This window comes from Nicotiana attenuata, unplaced genomic scaffold (genome assembly GCF_001879085.1).
Source record: "Nicotiana attenuata strain UT unplaced genomic scaffold, NIATTr2, whole genome shotgun sequence".
Lineage (NCBI taxonomy): Eukaryota > Viridiplantae > Streptophyta > Magnoliopsida > Solanales > Solanaceae > Nicotiana > Nicotiana attenuata.
The window spans coordinates 188-14,058 of NW_017676107.1; the positions used below are offsets into that span (position 1 = coordinate 188).

General features: G+C 36.5%; 1 long non-coding RNA gene across 1 annotated transcript; it reads left to right on the forward strand.

The window, feature by feature from the left end:
- Positions 1-2,669: 2,669 nt before the first annotated feature.
- On the forward strand, positions 2,670-4,552 carry LOC109220753. The gene is made up of 2 exons (XR_002067147.1): positions 2,670-2,882; positions 4,050-4,552. It is a non-coding gene; the product is annotated as an uncharacterized LOC109220753 (long non-coding RNA).
- Positions 4,553-13,871: the final 9,319 nt, after the last annotated feature.

Consider the following 13,871-nt stretch of genomic DNA (forward strand, 5'->3'; position numbering starts at 1 on the left):
AATTTAAACAAAGTAGGTAAAACATGCTTAGCAGGAACATAAACAAAACTCAGTAAGGTGAACAAAAATCAAAGAGCTCAAACATAAACACACATATAGCAAAGCGAATTAATCATGCGAGCAAAAATAGAAGAGTCTTGCATAATAGAGAAGAGACAAGAGAGCAAACTCATGCATAATAAGAAGAACGCATACGAGCATGAATCACACATAAAGAAAGAACAGGAAGAATTAGAAAAATATTTGAAGAAACCTTTTTTCAGAAACCCTAAAAATCGATTTTGAAAAGGAAATTTGGGGAAAACCTTTAAAACGTCAAATAACGCTCAGGCATGTCACAGATCTAAAAGAAATAAGCAAGTACAGAACCTCAGGCGGCTTGGAGTTGCAGAAAAAACCCTAGAATGAGAAAGGTCTTGAGGAAAGTCGGATCCAGAGTCGAAAAAGACTCATATTGCTTGAACATGCCGGTATAATGGCCGGAAAGGCCATAGATCTACAGATTTGAGACAGATCTAAAGAGAGCCATTGAAGTCGGGCCTCCAAACTTAGAGTAGCTTAGGTTTAATGGTGAGAGAGAGTGAGTACAGGCCATCCATGGTCTGGAATGCCAGGGATTCCGATGGAAACATAGTAGAAACATGTGGGAGATGATTAGGGTTTCGGAGTGGGCTAGAGAGAGTTTGAGAGATGAAGAGTTCAGAGGCGGCGTATCTGATAGAATGGATTAGGGTTAGGTGGGTTAGGGAATTAAAAAGGAAAGAAAGAATATCGGTCGTTGATCAAAATAATCAACGGCCTGCATTTAAAGGCAAGCCGGGTGGGATTAAAATTGGGTCAAGGGTCGGGTTAAATTGGAATTGGGTTATTTCGATTTGGGGCGGAATTGGGGGTTAAATTGAGGTTAGAATTGAAAGGAAATGAGGCTATAATTGAAATAGAAACGGGCTAGATGTTAAATAGCCAATTTTCCCCTTTTCTTTTTATAAAAATAGTAATAATGATTTTGAAAACAAATTAACAGCACTGAACTAATTAGTAATACATAAATATTAATCCAAAAATACTGGAAATAATTTTATAATTGTAAAAATGCTGTTAATCGTAAAATAGGCTATAATTGCAATTATATGCAATTTAGCTTTAGAAATACCAAATAAATTTGTAAAAATATAAAAAAATCACCTTAATTATATTTTGGTTTAAATATGAGAATAGAAATAAATTATTCACCAAAATGATAATTTTAGAAATAATTATTGGATTTTGTACTGCTAGATTAGACAATAAATTGATTTGAAACCTTTAAAAATTAGGAAAAAATACCAAAACTCTAGGGCATGCTTATATATGGATGTACATGCTATTTTGAAAGTATTTTGTATGTAAAAATACATAGGGAAAAATTGGGTATCAACAATCCTGCGGCTTCCACGACGTCAGGGTCCTTAATAACGTCTTTCTGATCGTTGAGTTTGGACCCCGACTTTGATAATTGCTATGCTTCTGAGTTCTTTCCTTTTAGATGTGAGTGAACGTACAATCTTAGGCGATGCGATAGCATTCTTGGGCCATGCGTTGTTCGCCTCGGATGCTGAATATCCCCCAAGGAGTGAGGAATTTGATTGCTTGGTACAAGCTGGACGGGATGGCCCCATGGCGTGTACCCATGGTCGTCCTATGATGGCATTGTAAGTTGTGTCCTGGTTCATGACATGGAACGTTGTTTCTAGGGTGACGCCCCCAGCCAGAACGAGCAGCGTTATTTCTCCTGAGGTTCGCTCGACTGCATTGTTAAAACCTATTAGTGTTATGCAGCGTGGTACTATCTTGTCCTCGAGTCACATTTGTGCAAGAACTCGAGGGTGAATAATACACACGCCGCTTTTGTCATCTACCATTATTCTTTTTAAATCAGTATCTGAATACGTAAAGTAATGACAAGAGAATCGGAGTGAGAAAAAGTCACACCGTTGGTATCTGATTTATCGAAGATGATACTTTCTCTGAGGTCATCATACCGTTCGTGGGTGATTGACCGCTTCAGTTTGTGTGTGGTGGTAAACTTTACGTGCTTGATTGCTTCTTCATCGCCTCCCCGATGATCATTTGAATGGTGCGGGTAGAGGAGGGTGGCTTTGGTAGGCCTTGGTGTTGTTCTCTTCCGCGGCTGAAATTGGCTCTTCCTCGGTCGCTCATTAGCTTCTTTAGGTGCCCTTGGTGGAGCATGTTCACTACCTCTTACCGTAGGGCTATGCAGTCCTCAGTTTTGTGACCTCCACTAGAATAAATCTAGCCTAAGGGCACACTAACTTTTGACAATGCTTAAAAAGTATTTCCAAAATTATATGTGGGAACACTTTTCAAGGGTGGCCTTTGATGATAGCTTTTGGCAACACATTTTATGGCCACGCTTGCAAAGCGTTCTTTTTAAATTGAAAGACAACGCGACGTAAGTGTTGCCAAACATAAATTAATTGGCAACACTTATTCATTTATATTGCCACGCTTTTAAAGTGAGCTATATTTGTAATTCTGAAAGTAACACTTCACAAGTGTGCGCTAAAGAAATTCAATAAAATTCCACCCTGCCTTTAAAATTTCCCGTGAAATATTTCCCCCCATTTTCAAAGTGCAAACAATTTCCCTCCTAAAATCGAGACATCAGTTCATTAGGTTTTTCGTTTTGCCCACCTACGCCGTAATCTACATAGACACTACCACTTCCTGTGCCGAATTTTCCTCCACCCTAAAATTTGCAGCGACGTCTCATTTTCTTTCTGAAATGTGCTATTATATATGCCAATATTTGCTTCAGTGAAATTCAACGAATCAAAAAAAAATCTCAATAGTATCAAAGTTCAAACACAGAGTTCATTCGGGTTTGTTTCATATTGCTAGTCTTAAGTTTAAACTTACTTGTGTTCAGATCTTAAACATTTCTATACTAGCTTTGCATATTGCAGTATTTCTTTTGGGATTAACCATTGCATATTACCTGTTTGATGGAAAGTTAGTCTGACCTATCCTTACCGCTGAAATCATTTTGGTTTCGAAGCAATTAATGAAGTAAAATTTCTTGGATAAATAGAAAAAATTAGTAGGATGTAAAAATTTAGTATCAAATATGGATGGACAGAAAGCAATAATGAGTATTTGAAAAGGAAGTGAAGCATTAAGAAGGTATTTTCGTGAGATGAAAATTTTTGGACATATTTGGTTTGCCTTTTTTTATATGCTTATATATTTTCATAGCTTGTTGATTTGTACGTACAGTACAATTTTCAGGTCCACCACATCTTACTTCATTCCATAGTTAAACTATTATTATGTCCTTTTCTTGTCAAATTAATTTTTTCAGTGCTTTGTATATTTTTGTTTTGCATTTGAAGCATTATAATGTTACTTCCCAATTGTGGAGTTCAAAATGTTAGTCTAAGTTTTCTACTTAAGTTTGACATAAAATTTTTGTAGCATAAACGTATAAATGCTTATGACTTAATGGCATACATTGAGGCTTGGTAGTTGAAACTAAAATATTTTGTTATTTATAAGGTTTGATAATTAATAAATATGCAAGAAGATATGGTATTTTTTTTCATGAAGCTTTATGGGTTACTGATAAAAATAAGCAGAATACATAGACGGACACTTAAACTATCAAAGAAAGTTCACTTCAACACCTCAACTAAGCCATCTTCCACCGAAACACTTTTACTATAATTTTACTGCACCAGCTTAACACGTCCGACTGACATGGCAAATAACGTGAGTATCACTACATTTGAGCGCGTGAACAATAGAAATATGCTGACAAAAAGCCTATTAACTGTACAATAAACGATAAAATCCCTCCTTTCTCCAATAATATAATTAGACCCTCCTCCCTCTTACCAGCCCTAATTCTTCACCATTCCCTCAAAATCCAGCCTTATTTCTTCACCCTTTTCTTGATTTTGTTTAAAATTTCTATTCTTCTCTCCAAATTGTGCTCGATGGCTTAATAAGCTCTCAATTATGTGTCTCAAACCAAGAGTCGATTCATGTAGGTGTGGTCATGAATGTCAATTGAAAACTTCATGATCTCCATCTAATCCTGGAAGGAGGTTCTATGGATGCAAAATTGAAAAGGTAAGTGACAATTAACTACAATTAATTAATTTTTAGTCCTGTTGTTTTTTTCGAGTTTAGTTTAAATGATTTTTTTTAAGGACAAAGGTGGATGTAATTATTTTAAGTGGGTTGACGACGAGTTTCCTAGCCAAGCGAATAGAGTTATTTGGGGTTTACTGAATAGGGTCAAAGCTTTTGAAGAAGAATGGGATCGAGCAAGAACAACGAAGAAGAAATTGGCTTCTATTACAGTAACGATGTTGATTATTTGGGTTTGCTACTGTGTCGTTAATCATTGAAGTTGTTGTGGTTTTGTTGGTGGTTGGAGTATTTTGTGGGCAGTTTGTAATAGTGCTAGATATATTTTGGGTGTATCTAGTTTGTTTGGATGTAATTGTGGCCTATGGCCTTACTTCAATGAAATGAAACAAGTTCTGCAGTTTGATGTGTATTGGAAAAAAAATCTGCAGTTTGTTATGCCTAGGTGAAAAATTTTCTGCGGTTTGTTATGTATTGGTTAAATTTTTATGCAGTTTGATGTTACCAACTGAATGCATACAAAATTGAATGTATTGGTTTAAATAGAATGCTACCAACTGAGGCATTTGAATTACATTCCAGCTAAAGTATTTAAACAGAGGCATTTAAATTGCATTTAAACAGAATGCTACCAACTGAGGCATTTAAATTGCATTCCAACTAAAGTGTTTACAACACTTCCAAACAACTAGCAAAATACATGAACTGGCCCAAAAAAGACACAATAATCAATCCAAGTTTGAATACTTAGCAAAATACATGAACTGAAACCCAAAATAGCATAGTCCTAACACAACTATAACACAACTATGGTGCTGGAGGGGCTGTATTGCAACTGAAGAGGTAGTTGCTGAAGATCCAATTTGGCTTCTCTTGTTTGCACTTAGTTGTTGTAGCGGGAAGTAGTTATAGTATTTCTGCCTTTAAACTTAAGCCCAGGAGGTTTAAATCCAAGATCAATAGTGACTGCATTGGTATCCTTTACAACCTTAGTCCCATATGATACAACTCTTTCACCCGAACTACCTGGATGAAATTAACATAAAAAGCACATAGATTAGTTTTAACAAATGATAGTAATAACAAATTGAAGTTGTGACTAGACAGTCTTCCCTCTCTTCTGTGTTTGTTTCCCCAGATGCACCATTCACTTCACTTAAACCTATTTCTGGACCACCAATAAGTCTAGTAGGTGCCACATCATCCACTACCTCAGAGTCTAGAACAATATGTTGAATATACAAATGTAACTCGTCTTCATTTTCAAGGTTAGACACAATATTCAATAATTGTGCATCACTATCCACATAGACAAAATTCTTAGTTTTCGGATCTTGGTAATAGAAGCCACCCACTGTAGCATATCCCATTTTTTTAGAGTAATATAATAGTTATGGAATAGAAAAGTGGCCTTTATCAATATCAGCTATTAACACCTCTTGTTCCCCCACATATTTCGAGTCATGGTCAAGGGTAAAGTTACCATCATGGTGTAAATTAACAGCAATAAAGTCTAACATCACTATTTTAATATTCCCAAATTTCTTTAAAAAATACCTAATTGTGGTCCCAAATCAGTCCCAACTCCCACAGAAGCCCAGTAGCCCACCACTAAAATGACTACAATACAAACACTAAAAAGACTTACCCTTTCAGCACTTCAACAAGTCAGCACCGGCAATATACTGATGATCGTTCTTCAAGCACATATTTGGACAAAATCAAACAAATCCAACAGATATTTACCTATGGCACTAATTACCACTCAATATCGAACGAAAACGAAGCAAAATCAATAAACATGCATCGCTTTGGGCGGATTTTACTAGAATCAAATTTGGGACTTAGGGCTTTTTTTTGTCGTTTGTTGTTTTAGAAATCTGTAAAGAGGGTTATAATTAGGAATAGGGTAATTAAGTTTGGTTTTAGCCGGTAAAATAATCTATGTGTTATTGTAAAAAACGTGTCAATTTTTAATTGGTTAGATTATCCATGCTGGAAGCGCATAATCAAACGCGTGAAAAAATTTAATAAGCTCAGGTCGGACGTGTTAAACTGGTGCAGTAAAAGTATAGTAAAAGTGTTTCGGTGGAAGATGGCTTAGTTGAGGTGTTCAAGTGAACTTTCTTTGATAGTTTAAGTGTCTGTCTATGTATTCTGCCATAAAAATATGAGATAGTGATGAAGATATACTTCAATTACAATGAGGTTTGGTTTTCTCTATTGTAACATGAGTTCATTCACTTAGTTATATGTCGTTATCTAGCCCATAAGGGGGAGGGATGACCTTCACTTGTATTTTCGAAGGAGAATAACCTCTTACATTTATACAATCTGGGCACAAATTCTTGTTCTGACATTCTATTGTATAGTAGTTAATTCTTGTTCTCTCTCTCTATTATTATAACTGTATAGCTCCTGAAGTTAAGAATGAGGCTCTAGTTTGATATTGAATAAACATGGCAATATGTGAGTTAGGTAGATCAATTTGGCATATCAATTGATGCATACTATTTCTTTTTTATGCTAGCGCAGTATTTAGTTCTGATGTTATTAAGACTTTAACTTTGTGATTGGAATATCAAATTCTAAAGATATTGTCCTACTTGTGACTATATTGTGTTTGCATCAGTTCAGTTCTTGCTTGCTTTAGTATAGGTTATAATACATGTGGACACTGGAGTGAACAGAAGATTCTTCATGTTCTCAAATAAGATGTACGTAGAGCAAAAGTGAGGAAGGCAAAGAAAAAGGATAAAGGTACTCAGAGGCATGTTAAGGCATTATTCACTAGCATGTTTGGTAGGTAAAGCTGGGTAAACTGACTTTTTAGCTATTAACTTCCTTCTCTCCTTAAAATTGTTGTACGAGGATTAGTTGATAGCAAATATATATCGACAAGGTAATCAAACTTTGGGCGTGTCATCTTTGGAAAGGAAATGTTCTGCAGTATATCAATTAGTTGAGCATAATACACAATTTGTCATCTTTCTCCTTCATTCTTTATCTCTTGACATATGAAACTTGCAGATTTCTATTGTTGATTTGGTCTTTATCATGTATTATCTCAGCTTAAGATCTTCCTTTATGAGTTCAACCGAAGAGCTAAATTTGGATTTGTCTTCTTTGACTTACTATCTTATTTTCTGTTTGCTAGAATGGGAAGTACATAAATACAAATCTGGTTGTTTGAGAATTAAGTTTCAGATATCTTGAAATGAATTTTTTCTGGTAACCCCAACAATTATGAATTGAAAGAGGATGCCAAGTGAATAAAGGTATTCACTTCCCGACAAGTATATCATTTTCACTCACTTTTAATTACACAAAATATTTTAAATGCCTTCCCTTCCCTTTGTTTAGCTCAGCTTTTATGTGAATAGAGATCTATATGATTATCTTTGCTATGATAGTTTAACTAAAATGTAGAGACTAATATTGTCTGAGGGTAAAATTGAGCTAGCAAATTATCTGAAGGAAGTTTTTAAGTATTGTCTCTATACAAATTGGAGTGTTGATGGAATAGAAGTCGTAACTACGCTTTTAATTTCTTGCCAGATTCTAAGATATCAATGGTAGCTAAGTGATTATAGTCACCTGTAAGAGGTACTCACTAGTAGATTACATTTCTATCTCAAAAACTATTAATCAGATAGCATATGGGAAATACCAAGTTCTATCTAGCAACATCCTTGATTTGGGTAAGGTGTTTGTATTTGGTTATTCCTAGATTAATTGAAAGTGAGTTGATTGAGTATATGCTATATGCTAAAGTTAATGTTCCTTTTGAAAAAGAAATTCACTAATCTATTTTGTCCATCGGTATACAACAATTAAACGAAAGAAAGCAACAAAATCATACTACTCTAGAGAGAATATAGCTAGATGTCTGGATGCTAAGAAAACAATTAGGAAGTCCAATAAAGCATGATTTTTGTCCATAGATTCTGTTACTCAAATCATTCGATTACATTTTCATCTCAGCACTGTAACATATATAGATTTTCCTCTACTTTTATCATTTGTTTTAGTCGTGTATATGTATATTTCTTACTTCTATGTGATAGTATTATTCCGAGTCCCCAAGGGGCAAACTCTACCACATTGCTCTAAGTTTGCACTTGCATACTATGTATTTCTATCTAATTACTAATTTTATTTTGTAGGAATGTTTTGGTGGGCAATTAAAAATTGTGCCAGAAGACTATTTGATCTATTAGAATTTAACGATAAAGATTATTTGATCTATTGGAATTTAACGATGAAGACTTTGTATAATTACGATTTTTGTAATTCTTGATACAGTAATACATTTGATTTTGTAAAGTTACAAGAATGAATCTTGAAATAATTTGCTTCGTTGTTTACGCAAGATTTAATCTTTTTTTGAAGTTCATTGCAAGTATATGAATTGGAATTATTCTTTTGTTATCTTTTACATAATTGAGTGCTTGTGATCTTCGTACGTGATTATGGAATATATACAAAAATGTATTTTATTGAATGCAAACATATGGCTTATATAAATATACAAAACAAATTAGTTCATAGCTTAGACACTTGAAGTGTGGCCATAGAAATTAAAAAATTTGTGGCTTAAATAGTAGCAAAAGCAACACTTTTAAGCGTGAACTAAAGAGTAACAAAGGCAACGTTTTTCATGTGTTGTTGTAGTATCCAAAAGTGTTACCATAGAGGGTACTACAAGCGTGGCCTTATTAATTTTTAGGCCACATTTTTCAAATGTGGCTTCTAAAGCAACACTTATAAAGCGTTTTCTTAGGGCAAATGTTACACTCATTTAGGCCACCCCTCAAAAAGCGTTGCCTTAGGTCCGAAAGTGTTGCCTTTGGTCAAATGCCACACTTTCGGATAGTTTAAGCAACACTTTTCAGGTATGGTTAAAGGCCTAAAATATTGTAGTGCTCGCTGCTGATAAAATTCATAGAGGATGTTCGACTTTCGGGTACTTGGGTCAAATTTCATCTTCTGTGGCCACTGCACCTTCGGGCCGAGCTTCTCTAGTGCGTACACTATTTCTAAAGGGAAAACACAAAAATTGTGAGCAGATAAGAGCGGAGGCATACCTCTTTCGCTCCGCTGAGTCCTTGTATGCGGCCTGGACGGTCCTTCCGCACTGCGAGGAGATGGTGGGACGGCTGTTCTGACAATAGGTTGGTGCCTGTTTCGGTTGAGGAGTGGACCCGGATGATCTCTTCGAGCGTCACTACGACGGTCTTTCCTCGGCTCTGTTTGGACCGATGTTAACCGTTGCATCGGACCATTAAGGTCGTCCTCGTATGCTCTCACCTCAGTGCAGTAGGCGTTGTGAATTTCTTCCCAAGTGGTGGGAGGGTATTTCATGAGTCTGCTTAATAGTTTTCTTGTCGCTCTTGACCCATTCCTGTTCAACCCATTCTGGAAAGCTGCCACCGCCATCCCTTCTGATACATTTGGTAAGCTTATTCTTACTCTGTTAAACCGGGATAATAAGTCCCTGAGTCCCTCGCCAGGCGATTTCCTAATGGCGAATATATCATTTACCCTGGCTTCCGCTTTCTTAGCCCCGGCGTGGGCGGTGACGAACTTGTCGGCCATTTCCTTGAACGTGTTTATATATCGTGCTGGTAGTTGTGAGTACCAAGTTAAGCCTCCCCCGGTAAAGGTCTCGCAGAACTTTTTTAGTAACATTGACGGTACTTGCTCCTTTAAGAGGTCGTTACCCTTTACTACTGTGACGTAGTGAATGATGTGATCTTCGGGATCCGTCGTGCCATCATATGTCTTCAAATATGGTGGCATCTTGAAGGTTTTGGGTATGGCATGTGGGGCTGCCTCCTCGCTGTATGGTTGTTCGACGAATCGGTCGACGTCTAGTTTTTTGGTAGCAATTTTGGGGCGCCCGATATTTTATCGACCCTTTCTTGATATTCCCTCATCTGGTCGCGGAGCTCCTTGTTCTCGTTTTCCATTTCTTCCATTTTCTTTAGAATGGCTACAAGTGCATCGTTACCTGCGTCAACAGCGATGAGAGTGTTACCTGTTGGGGGAGCGGGTTGCTCGTCAGCGATCGCTATGGTATCCGTCTGTATGACGTCTCTATTCACCCGCTGAGCGGGTTTGTCGAGCATGTTATTTAGAGTGCTTGTCAGCCACTCTTCCAGTAATTTTTTTACTGCTGGTGGTGCTTTCTCAACTGTGGACGTGGAGGCTCCCCTTTCGCGCGAAGCGGTTACACTTCCAAGAGGGGGAGGTGAATCACTCCGCCTGGGTGTAGCACTTGGTGTCACATTCTCCTCGTCTCCTCTGTCATCCTCGTTGATGGTGTTTAAGATGTTGGTAGTGACACCCATTATTGCTTTCTGTCTTTCATCTCCTTTCCCTGCCATTGTTAGTTTGTGCAGACGAGAAAAAGATGGTTGTCCTTTATGATCTAGAAGAAACTAAAAATTTTAACTAAAAAACTCCCCACAAACGGTGCCAAATTGTTTGACCAAAAAGTGTTAAGCCTTTTGTTAAACTAATTAATGATGAAATGGAGGATGAATCTTAGTTAAAAATAATAAATTCTAGACCAAATATTGTAGGAAATCGTTAAGATGAATGGCGTTTGAGAGCATTAAATAGCACGTTTGTAGTTAATGAGTATCAGTAAATATGATAACATGAACATGCAATAAATGTAGATAATGACAATAAATGTAATAAGAAAGAATCTACCACCCAATTATTATATGATTTTGATGGTTCTTTCTCCTGACAGCAACGTGGAAAGGTGAGAAGCGAAGATGGCTAAGGAATCTTTGGATCTTGTGAACAAAGATTAAACAACGTGTGCTTGAATAAGATAATCAGTGAACAAGACTACTTTTGTATATTCTCTCAAGTCAACTTTTTACATGTGCTCTTATTAGAAAGTGAAGATCCCCCTTTGTTCTCTATCTCTTCCTATTTATAAGGGATATTTCCAAAAAACCCTAAAAAGTACAAAATAAGAAATATCCAAAGGAATATTCCTCGTGTCCATTTCTAAGTCTATCCTACCGTTATCTCTTTATTCCAGCTGCTCGTTCCTGACAATAGCCTTCCCAAGGACGGCCTCCCGCTATTACGTCGTGGTCGACCTCGTCCTCGATACTGTTTGTCTACCGTTACCAAGTCGCCAAATTTAGATCAATACAAATATTGTCAAATCACATTTTTAAATGACCGAAACTTGTGTGTGCCTAGTAGGACAGGGTGGTAGCGATTCGAGGGAATTAAAGAAAACACTGAATCAAATTCTTCTAATATAATCATTCGTCCCGTAATTTTCATTGATTAATGAGTATAGTATCTACTTGGACTTAGAAATACGAACTATAACAATATTGAAAGAATCAAGCATCCTTAATATTGAGTCAGTTGACAAAATAGTACCAAGAACTTAAATTTATCCCATACATGATGTAGTATGATTATGATTATTAGGTTTTTTTTATTTTTAACCACAAGTCGTGAGTTCGACTCTAAAAATACAGTACATCTTAGTGTGGAGTGCTTCTCTTCCTGCTAGTAAATTCACCCGATACAAATCTAAATTAATTAGGTTCAGGTGATTTCAAATACAAGATCCCTAAAGAAGGAAAAAAAAAAACCTTAATCTCTAATTAAATGCCCTAATATACTTAGAGTGAGACATTGCATAACTCATCATTATCAAGATGAGAATAGGACAAACACAGGAACCCTTCACTCTCCAACCACACATAATGGGCAGATAAATCTCAGAGCCGACAAAAGGTTATTCTTTTCTTCCACCTTTCTAGACCTAAATGAGTTTTACAATCTTAAAAGGGTAAGATTAGTGTAATTGTCAAAAAGTTTAGGCTTTGCTAAGAAAAAATGAAGATTAAAACGTGAATAGTTTAGACAAACTTATCATTTCACCACACCACAAAAATTACACATGGGGAGCAAAGCATGTGCAGGTTTTATGCCAAAGTGCATGATGTAGTAGAACAGATCAAAAGCATTCAATTTAGAAAAGTGAAAGGATCAATCATTTCTGGACCTAAAAACCTTCTTTTATAAAGGTGCTTCTTTTCTCCTTTTCCCTCTTTTCTCTCCTCCACTATTATCTAACTCGAGAAAAAAATTTATAAGTAACGTAAAGTATTTAGAAATATTCTTATAGGAATCTATAAACTTCAAATTCTGGATCTGTGTCTATATAAGTCCATCGCGTTCCGACACTACCAAAAGTCCCCATCTCTTCTAACTTTCCCTTCCTCCACTATTTACGAGCTAACTCCAGCTACTCCAAAATATTATGAGTGCTGCTATTCGGCCAAACTCAGCGTGGCCCAAAAATGACCACACCCGTGAAATGCCAGTAATATCCTTGTTTTTTCGTTTGGCTTAATGGCCCTTTTTTCCCCCCAAAATTAGTTAATAACTTTTGATTATTACAAAACATTGATCCCATAAATCATCATTCTCTCGGCATGGGAAGATAAAAAGCCTTCGTATATACGGATGGCAGCCTTCGTATATACGCTCAATTATGTTTTTTTTAAAATATAATTACGAATTTTTGTTAAATACAATTACGTATTTTTTTTTAATTAAATGCAATTTATACGGATGGGAAGATCAAAGGTCTATCATGTATATATCATACCATATACTTATGTTAAGATAGCTTTCATTAAACACATAATTCACCACACTTCCCTTAACCTAAACATGAATACTAACCGAGAAACTAGTTTGGACCCATTAAACCCGAATAACAGTCTAGAAACTAGGTCGGATCAACTAAGGAATGCATTACACATATCATTAGGGTTGAATTCGGACGACAGTTTGATGAATGAAGATGAATCGATCGACATTGATTCAGACGGCAACTTCAATGATGGAGAAAATCCTGTTGACGATGATGCTGCTGATGATGATGATGATGATTACGACGGCCATTATTTAGAGGAAGAGGGAGAAGTTGGAGAGGACAGGGAAATGCCTAATGAGTTCAATGAAGAAGATCTTATAATTGGTCCAATTACTGGGATGCGGTTCAGTAGTAAGGATGTTCTGTTTGATTTTTACAAAGAACATGCAAGATTATCGGGTTTTTGCATTGTCAAAAGAACGTCCAACAAAAAAGGTGGTGATACTGTTAGGTATGTGCAATATGGTTGTGATAGGTCTAGGAAACCAAGGAATAAGCATGTTACCAAGAGGAAGAACTGCCATGCTAGAATAAATGGAATTTTGGAGGAGAATGGTTCATGGCGTGTTTCAAAGGTGGTAAAAAAACATAATCATCAATTGGAACCAGCACTATCGCGATTGATGGCTGGACACAGATCGCTTAGCAAGTCTCTTAAGAGAACTCTTGCAGCCAAAGATATTGCTGGCTTAAGACCCTCAAAAAATATAAGAGTCGCTGAAGTACTTGCTGGTGGCCCCGAAAATCTGGCTTGTACACCAAAGGACTGTAGCAATTATATCTTGAAGAGTAGAAAGCTTCAGTTGCAAGAAGGGGATGCACAATCATTACTCAAGTTCTTCAGTGACATGCAGCAAAAAGATAGGAAATTTTACTACTCCGTAGATGTGGATAGTTTTGGTCGACGTCGTAATGTTGTATGGTTCATTCACACTCTAAGGTTGCATATGAGGAGTTCCATGATGTAATATGCCTTGATACCACATACCTTGTGAATCGATACAAT